The sequence below is a fragment of the Gossypium hirsutum genome, chromosome A12 (genome assembly GCF_007990345.1).
Source record: "Gossypium hirsutum isolate 1008001.06 chromosome A12, Gossypium_hirsutum_v2.1, whole genome shotgun sequence".
In the NCBI taxonomy this organism is placed as follows: Eukaryota; Viridiplantae; Streptophyta; class Magnoliopsida; order Malvales; family Malvaceae; genus Gossypium; species Gossypium hirsutum.
Window position 1 is genome coordinate 42089970 of NC_053435.1, and position 10473 is coordinate 42100442.

Genomic DNA, 10473 nt, shown 5'->3' on the forward strand with positions numbered 1-10473 from the left:
TTGAATTTGGAGTAAAGTGTCATTTTTGGCGATGTATGCCTTCAACATGTCCTCCAAACTATTTGATGACTCAACTTGAGGTGGTTTGAAGCTTGTTGACTAAACCCTTAGGGTTGATTGGGTCTATGCTACATATGATTGTTAGGTCCATTTCTTTGGTTACTCTAGGAAAATTTTGGATGATTCCGCCATGATGGATTGTAAAAGTTAGACTATGGTCCTTGTCCACTTCTATTTTGATACTAATATATTCGAGGTTTGAAGAACAATTCTCAAAAGAATAACCATCCCCACAATACACAGAAGAAACAAACATCATATTAACATAGTGATTGAGCTACAAAATTATTCAAACCATTAGTGGTAAATTGTTTTAACATTAAAGAAATAGAAAATACTTAAGCAGAGAGTGAAATCAGCACGTCCACTTCATGCACCCCAGCTACTAATCTTTCAAAAACTACTCGATTTGATGGCTATTGATAATTATTGCTAGTAATCTTTTCGATGATCTCGTAAGCCTTGTTATAAGACTTAGACAAAATCACACCATTCGTAAAAGCATCTACCATTAATCTTGTATGTACATTGAGACCACTATAAAATGTCTCCAGCTGGGAATCCCATGATGAGAACACTTACAAAGCAATTCCTTGAATCTTTCCTATGCCTTGTTATAAGGACTCGTCATCCAATTGTTGGAAAGTAGTTATCTCATTTCGCAACTTTAAGTTCTTTCTCGGTGGAAAAAAATTTTCTGCTAATTCTTGCAATGTAGATATTGAACTTCGTGGCAATGAATTCAGCCATGCTCGTGCTCGATCTCGCAATGAGTGTGGAAACAACTTCAACCTTAATGCATCTTTAGTCACACCAGTTATCTTAAATGAACCACTCACATCCATGAATAACAGAAGGTGAAGATGTGGATCTTCCGTGGGTATACCACTAATGGAGCATTTAAAACATCATTGGTTTCAATTCAAATTTGGGTGCCTCGATAACTGGCATCTTGATTCCTAGATTTAATTCATCGAAGAGTGCCACAGCGTATTGTGCAACCGCCTCGTTTAGACCCTAGACAGAATAGCAATTTTGGGACCACAAATTTAAGTCAAAAAAATATTTTAATATTATTATCCATGCTTATAATATGTGGATTGATATCTGTGAAAGTTTCGTGTGAAAATTTTATTGTTTGTGTGCCCGATTTGATAAAAGGACCTAATCGCGTAAAATGCAAAAGTTGCATTCTATATGTTAAAAGTGTCTATTTGCTATGGATTTGTAATTGTGGGGGTCCTTATGATGCAATTATACCATTGAATTAATGCATGTACATATTTGGTCATGAGTTAGTGGATTTTAAATGATATTATTCACGTTAAAAAGGTAATTAGTAAAATAAAGGTTAATTGAATAAAACCAAAACCAAAATTAGTTCATTATTTCTTTATCTTTGTCAAAATAAAGAAGAAAGAAAAGACTTCATGGCCATTTAGGTTTTGACACTTTGAAAGTTTAATTCGGGGATGTGTTTTGCTCAATTTTTGATAATTTCTACGTTTTAGTGATTGTTTCTTAGTAATCTATCCAACCCATGCCTCAATTTCTGAATTTGATTATGATTTTAAGATGTGACATTGTTGATAATGTGAGTTTTATGAAGTTAGATGATACAAAATGAAAGATATATGTTAGATTACTATGTTTTGTATTGGGATTTATGATAAATTTCATTATTATGGGATAAATTGTCAAAAGGATATTTTGAGGGACTAAAATGTGAAATAAATGAAATACGTGGGCTTTTATGAGATAAAGGAAAACTTGGCTAGGCATGTGTGAAATGAAATTATGCATATTTTGTGATTTTATGAATTAGGGACTAAAATGTTAAAATGTGAAAATATAAGGGCTAATTTGTAAAATGCCCTAAATTTATGTATATGGATTGATTGAATGAATGTGAAATTGAATAAGTCAAATTTGAATGTGTTTAGATCAAGAACCAAAGAAAACGTAATTAGATTAGGGAAAGTTGAAAGTCATTGATTAGCCGTTCGTTTCCGTTCATTTCTGCACGAGGTAAGTCGATATACAAATAAATGTGTTTGAATTGATTTATTCAAGTTTATATGATATTGAATTGTGATGAATGGTTATAGAAGCTGAATATGTGAAATTGAGAAAGTTTTGATAATGTGATGACGTCCGAAAGCCCCGTATGAACCATAGGTATAGTTAGGATACATATGTCATAACATAGGATTTCGATATGTTATTTCGTGTAAGACCACGTCTGGGACGTTGGAATTGATTTGAGATTTACGTGTAAGACCATGTCTGGGACATCGGCATCATATTTGATTTCGTGTAAGACCATGTCTGGGACAGTGGCATCGATATTTGATTACATGTAAGACCACGTCTGGGGCGTTGGCATTATACGAGTTTTCGAGCTACCTAAGTATCCTTAATGATTCTGAACGGTTCAATAGGCATTCTGAGAAATGGATAACTATGTGATTGTGTATTCGATTCAGGTATGTTTCAAATGTATATCATGATTGAGTATGAAAAGTAAGTATATGTGTAAGTCATGATATGTGATATAAGTATGAGAAATTATGCTATTTGTAAAATGAATTGGGAATATATGGTTTGTAATATTATTTGGCTAAGGAATATATGTATTTTATGATGCTTATATGCTTAAAATGATAAGTTTATTTGTATATGGCTTACTAAGCTTTTGAAAGCTTAATTTGTGTGTGTTTGCATTGTGTTTTAGATATCGAAGCTACTGGAGGCTCAGGGATTGTCGAGGATTATCACCACACTATCAAATTTATCTTTGGTACCTTTTAAAAGTGTAAAATTTAAGTATGGCATGTATAGTCTAGTTAAATTGAGATATGTTTATGAGTTATGAATATTTATCCAAGTGATATGGCTTGGTTTTGGTTGTGTTTATGAATGTCTTTTCAGTATAATCTATGTTATACAATATTGCCAATATGATATGTTCTTGGATGGCAAAGAGAATTGAATTTGGTAAGATTATGGCATGAGATTGAATGAAGTAAATTGGGGATATGAAACTTATGTCTTGGTATGACTTCAGCTTATGCTTTGGCATGATTTGGTATGGATATAAGCATGAAATTGGTTGTTAATGATATGGCATGAATGGTGTACGTTATGGTTATGTATTAATTGAAATTTGGTATGAAATGTTTTAGTTTTGATCTTGTAGGGAGGACCCAAAATTAGGGTGGCAAGTTGGCCATGTAAATGGTCTATTTTTTCCCATACGGGCAAGGACACGGGTGTGTGTCACAGCCGTGTTGCTTGAGGGCCACTTCGGAATGAGCCTAGGTAGACCACACGGTTGCACACACGGGCATGTGCCAAGCCGTGTGGCCAAGTCAGTTTCGAGCACTAGTTAGACACACGACATGTGACTGGCTGAAGTGACCCAAGTCAGTAGCCTCCCTAATTTTCACACGGTTTGGCACACGGGCGTGTCAGTGGCTGTGTGGATAAGTCAGTGGCTGTGTGAGGCACACGGTCAATTTAGACGGGCGTGTCACCTTTGTAGCTTAGAAAAATTGTTTAGTTTCGAAAAATTTTGTATGTGTTTGGTTTAGTCCCGACCTCTTCCTAATGCATGTTTAAGGTCTCGTTGACCTAAGAAAGGGACTTATTGTTAATATTTAAAGATGATATGATAATGTATGAATGTTGACTATGAAATGATCCTATATGTCCGATAATGCCTCTTAACCCTAGTCTGGTGATGGATACGGGTAAGGGGTGCTACATTTGGTTAGTATTAGAGCTACGATTTAGTTGATTTTAGGACTAATGTAGGTATGTGAGTCTAGCTATACATGCCATATATATTAACTACGATAGTGTGATGATTCCTGATTATGAAAATGTGTTTTTATATAGTAAATGGATCTCAAACGAGTCGTAGCTGACGATGTTGAAAGTAATGCGCCTACTCCCACTCAAGGGACAGCTCCATCTGACTCTAGACTTGTTACTAGTAGCCACGAGGGAGAGGCTAAGCATGCCTTTAACCAAATGATGAATGATTGGTTCACTCAATATATTAGAACCAATCTGACTGTGCCCCGCTAAATCCTCAACAAGTCTCAGTTGTGCCATAAGCTGTAGATCGATTCGTCTGAATAAGCCTCCTGTTGATAAGGTTAGAAAATATGGGGTCGAAGATTTCCGTGCTACTACTAATGATGATACTGAGAGAGCTGAATTTTGGCTAGAGAATACGATATGAGTGTTTGATGAAATGTCATGTACTCCGGATGAATGCCTTAAATATGCCGTTTCAGTTTTGAGAGATACGACATATCATTAGTGGAAGACTTTGATATTAGTGGTTTCGAGAGAACGAGTCACTGGTATTTCTTTCAAGCTGAATTTTGAAAGAATTACATCAGTCTGAGATTCATCGATCAGAAATGTAAAGAGCTTCTTGAGTTAAAACAGGGTCGTAGGTTTGTTACAGAATACGAGCGAGAATTTGTGAGATTGTGTTTTGACCGAAGCAATAATGTGTAAAAGGTTTGAAGATGGCTTAAATGAAGATATCCGCTTGTTAGCTGGAATTTTGGAGATAAAAGAGTTTGTTGTGCTTGTTGAATGAGCATGTAAAGCTGAAGAACTTGAGAAAGAGAAAAAGAAAGCCGACTCAGAAGCGAGAGATACGAGAAAGAGATTCATAAGTAAATCATTTTAATCTGTGTCAAAGAAATTTTGAGATGATTATAATTGTTCAAAGGCTAATGTGGGACATTCGAGTAGAGATCGTACTAGAACGCATTCGAGTTTCAGAGGTCCAGCTCCTTCTGCTGCAAGTTTTGGAAATGTCTGATTCGATCGACCCAAGTGTAGACATTGTGGTAAAAGACATTCAGAAAGTTGTAGATTGAATAACCGAACTTTCTTTAAATGTGGATCCTTAAATCACTTTATCCGTGAATGTCCTTAGTTTGTAGAGCAAGAGATTGTACAAAATACAAGGTCGAGTGGCAATGCAGCTCGAGGTAGACCGCTTAGAAATATGGGTAATATGAGTGGCAGCCAGAGGGGAACTAACTTTATGACTGTTAGATCTGAGGCTAGAGCACTTGCTAGAGCCTACGCCATCCGAGCTCATGAGGATGCTTCGTCCCCTGATGTTATAACTGGTACTTTTACACTTTACGATACTTCTATGATTGCATTGATAGATCCCGGATCAATGCATTCTTATATATGCATGAACTTAGTGAGCAGTAAGACTTTGCCTGTATAGACTACTGAATTTGTAATTAGAGTATCAAACCCCTTAGGTTGGTGTGTTTTGGTTGACAAAGTGTGTAAGAATTGTCCGTTGATGATTCGAGATTTATGTTTTTCGGCTGATTTGATGTTATTACCATTCAGCGAATTTGATATAGTTCTGGGTATGGATTGGTTAACTTTGTGCAATGCTATTGTAAACTGAAAACAGAAGAATATTGATTTACGATGTCAGAATGATGAGATTATTCGGATTGAGTCCAATGATCTGAATGGTTTATCGGTAGTGATTTCTTCAATGTAAGCTCAAAAATATGTGAAAAGGGTTGTGAAGCCTACTTTGCTTGTAACGCCCCTAACCCGTTTCCATCGCCGGTATGGGGTTACGAGGCATTACTAAATCACAATAAAATTCTGAACATTTTTTTTACACTCAAATAATTCATGTCATATCTGTACAAATTATTAACCCAATTTCATAAGCAAAACCAACATTACCGAAGGTTATGTATAAAACCCATATCATTTCCTTACCTATTCAACTAGCATAAATCACTAGTACATATTCGTAAATTTACAAATAACTAATGAACTTATATATCCCTTCACTTATGTATATCAACCACAATAAAAGAACATACACATACATGTAAAATATATAAGAGCACAATTAACATATCATGACCGAATACCAAAGCACACATATCCTTTATCATTAATCCGATCTTCTCATATATATATCTAAGTCCCAATATGTCTAACTTACCAAAACAAACAATGATTCATACATATCATTTATATAGTCCACAAATGAACATTGAATTTACCCCATACATATATCTTGATTTTTACCTAACTAATATAGGATATACCTTAGCTCAAATAACAATCATCATAAGTCTAGGATTTACTTTCGATATAAACTCAAACCAAGACTACATGTACATATATATAATCATAAATATTATAATCACCCTTAGTTCATAAAAATATAAATATATCACCGAATTAATAATCAAATATATTGAGCATTTCATACCAACTTTTATTCAAATGTACATATCAACTTATTTTAAATCATAACCATCATATATAAAACATACTTAATCATCTTAACCAAGATAACATGATAACTATAATTCATTCGATTATATATATAAAGACACCCCAAACACACTCAAATAAAGCTTTATAAAAAGCCACATTTACGATTTAATAAATAATCGAACACATATGAAATACAAATTTATTCCACCCTATTAACTAATCCATAATTCGGTTATTAAATATAACCTCAATCGGTCACTCCATTATCATGTCATATGCTGATGTATATATTTTACCCATCACTAGCTGATTATAAAAAAAAACACCTCAATTGTTGTCTATAAACCAATTCACAAGTCAATTACACATCTTAAACAAGTTAACATGTTAACCAAATTCACATGTATTTCTGTCCAAACATAACCATAACCGAAGCATACTCATGAATATCCAAATTCATCATCTTTTTCAAGTATATAATACCTACCACAATACCATACATTCAAGACACATAACATTATAACCAAGGTGTATGTAAACCATAAGCAACATAACCAAATCTAAACATAAAAGTTAAGCCACTTTCGCATGGCTTGATTATACATAACCAAAATCCAACATTTCAAAACATAATCCAGCTTATACATGCCATAATTCAAATTCAACCATTAAGTACCGAAACAATGGACGACCCCTGAGCTTGAGCTTGTAATTTGAATCCAAAATCTAGAAAACAGAGTAAACATGTACACACAGAGTAAGCAAATAAAGAATCCAATAATATAATCAATTTATTTTTAAACTAAACCGAATTACATTAACTTTTCATGCTTAATCTCAAATTTATTTATTTCATAATTAATACATTTTCATACACATTCCTTACCTTGGCCGAATACTCACCTAAGCAAATTGACCAAATGTCATTCAACTTTCAAAGCCATAATGTACATATACTCATATAAACAAGCTTGAAAATCATAATAAAACATTAGGTACATAAACTTTATATTTGGCCGAATATGCATGGTCAAATCTACATATATCAAGTATCAATCTACATATATCAAGTATCAATTCCATAAAATTTATATAGTGTATTCATAAGGCCGAATATTCTTACTAAGTTCACATGAAATTCTCATTTGTATTACACATAATTTGTAACAAGACCAAGTCATATACTTACCTTGTTTCAGGTAACAGCAAGCTAATTCATACCTGGCCATTTAGCTCGATTTACACATTCATTCACAACATATCATTGCCCGATGAACCATTTGGAATTGGATAGGACACTCAGATAATCACACATATCGTACAATGCCAATGTCCCAGACGTGGTCTTACATGTAATCACATATCGATGCCACTGTCCCAGACAGGGTCTTACTCGCACACATATATCGGAATCACATATCGATGCCATGGTCTTATTCGTACATCACATATCGGAATCCTATGTCATGACATATATATCCTAACTATTCCTAAGGTTCACACGGGGCTTTCGGACATCGTAACTCAGTCGAAACGAATGCCTAAACATGATTACTAAGCTTATACACATTCAAAAATAGCATATATAAAATTCTTATGTTTCATTTCAGCATATATACTTAGCATTTAATTAAAATTAAATAGTCTATTTGCTTATAAACTTACCTCGGACAATGTAAAATGGAACAGGACAGCTAATCGACAACTTTCGTTTTCCCATGATCCAAATTCGATTTCTTTGGTTCTTAATCTAAACATATTCAAATTAAGCTCATTCAAACATATTTTCATTCAATTTAGTCCAAAAGCACATAATGGAAAAATTACTATTTTACCCTTAACATTTACACTTTTTACAATTTAGTCCTTATTGCACAAAAGACAAAATATACAAAATTTCCCTATACCCATGTTAGGCCGAATCTTACCCATAATTATAAAAGTCCATATATTTCATTTATTTTGCATTTTAGTCCCTCAAATTTTTATTTTTGTAATTTAGTCCTACTTACTCAAAATCATCAAAACTCCAATACGAAACATGTTAATCTAAAACATATCTTTCGTATTTCATCATCAAACAACAAAAATCACAAACTCTCATTAATGGCATAACTCAAAATATTCACCAAAATAAAAAATTTAAGCATGGGTTTTGTAGTACTCGATGCAACGATCTCAAGAATGTAAAAATTATCAAAAACTGAACTAGCTACATACCTTGATTGAGCTTGACTATGGCCAAACCCTAGTTTCTTTTCTTTTTTCTTTCTTTTGTTTAGTTTCGGTAACGAATAAATAATATGAGCATGGCTTTCTTTTGTTTTTTTATGTTTTATGTTATAACATTTATTTTATTAACTTATGATTTAATTTACTTATTTAACCTTACTAAAATTATAACAAAACCATATAATATATGTCCACTACCATCCATTTAATATGTCAACGGGCTATTTACCACTTAAAGGCTTCCATTTATAAAGCCAATAGCAATTTGGCCCTTTATACATTAAACTACCAATTTTTTTAATTTACGCGATTAAGTCATTTTATTTAATCGGATACTCAAGCGATAAAATTAAAGCACAAAAATTTCACACATAATAAACACAGAAAATAATTTTTAAATATTTTTTTGACTCAGATGCGTGGTCCCGAAACACCATTCCAATTAGGGTCTAAATCGGGCTATTACAACTCTCCCTCTTAGGGATTTTCGTCCCCGAAAATCTTATCGATGAATAGGTTAGGATAACGTTCTCTCATTGCATCCTCTGGCTCCCATGTTGTTTCATCAACTCCGTGTTTATGCCACAGTACTTTAACCAACAGAATTTTCTTATTTCGTAACTCTTTAATCTCACAAGCCAGAATGTGAATCGGTTCTTCCTCATATGTCATATCAGACTTAATCTCAATCTCAGACGGGCTAATCACATGTGAAGGATCCGATCGATATCTTCGAAGCATTGAAACATGTAATACACTGTAGATCTATTCTAGCTCAGGTGGTAGCAACAGTCTGTAAGCAACAGGCTTGATACGCTCGATAATCTCATACAGCCCAATAAATCTCGAACTTGATTTGCCTTTACGACAGAATCTGAGTACTTTTTTCCACAGTGAGACTTTCAAAAATACTTCATCTCTAACCTGAAATTCTATATCTTTTCATTTCAAGTCTGCATATGATTTCTGACGATCTAAAGATGTTTTTAGATTTTTACGGATCACTTTTACTTTCTGTTCAGTCTCTCTGATCAAATCGAACCCGTGTATCTTATTTTCACTAAACTCAGTCCAATACAACGATGTACGACATTCACGATCGTACAAATCCTCATAAGGTGCCATTTTAATGCTCGATTGAAATCTATTATTGTATGCAAATTCAATTAGAGGCAAGTATCATTCCCACGTACCATCGAGCTCGAGAATGCAGCATCTCAACATATCCTCAAGTATCTGAATGATTCATTCGGACTGACCATCTGTTTGCGGATGAAAAGTAGTGCTGAAATGTAATTTCGTACCTAAAGCATCCTTCACTTCCCCCTTCTCATCTCCTCGTTTTTCTCCCTGATAACTCCCCAGTCTATTTTCTAAATTTTCTCTTTTGAGCACTCCCCTTGGAGTCCATCTTCACGCCACTTCCAACCTTCTAGAAGGCCAAAATTAAGCTCCTGAAAGAAATACTAAGCTAGGATTCGAACCTCGAATCTCCTTGCTATCTACTAACGCCACCTCCCTACACCCTAAGTGGCGTCACTTAGCCACTCCTCCACAAGGCTTTTTGATGTCATTTTTCCCTATCTTTATTTAAAATCCCAACTACTCCCAACCTTGATTCCTTTAATAATTAAATTAAAATTCCTCTACCACAAAACTCAAACCCAGAACTTCTCCAACATACCTTGACACTTCAAATTCCTTAAACCATTAAAGCCAACATGTCATTTGTCATTTTCTTGCTCACTTAAAGAAATTTTGTCCTTGAAATTTTACCTGATTCAAACAGTTGAGGATATTGACGTCACATCGCTTTCTCAGGTTACCAAGTAGCCTCCTCAGCTTTGTGATTCCGCCAAAGTACTTCGACGAATGGAA

At 34.1% G+C, this 10473-nt stretch overlaps 1 non-coding gene across 1 annotated transcript; it reads left to right on the plus strand.

Annotated features, from left to right (window-relative positions):
* Nucleotides 1-620: 620 nt before the first annotated feature.
* Nucleotides 621-728, plus strand: LOC121212038 (small nucleolar RNA R71). The gene has a single exon (XR_005907250.1). It is a non-coding gene; the product is annotated as a small nucleolar RNA R71 (small nucleolar RNA).
* Nucleotides 729-10473: the final 9745 nt, after the last annotated feature.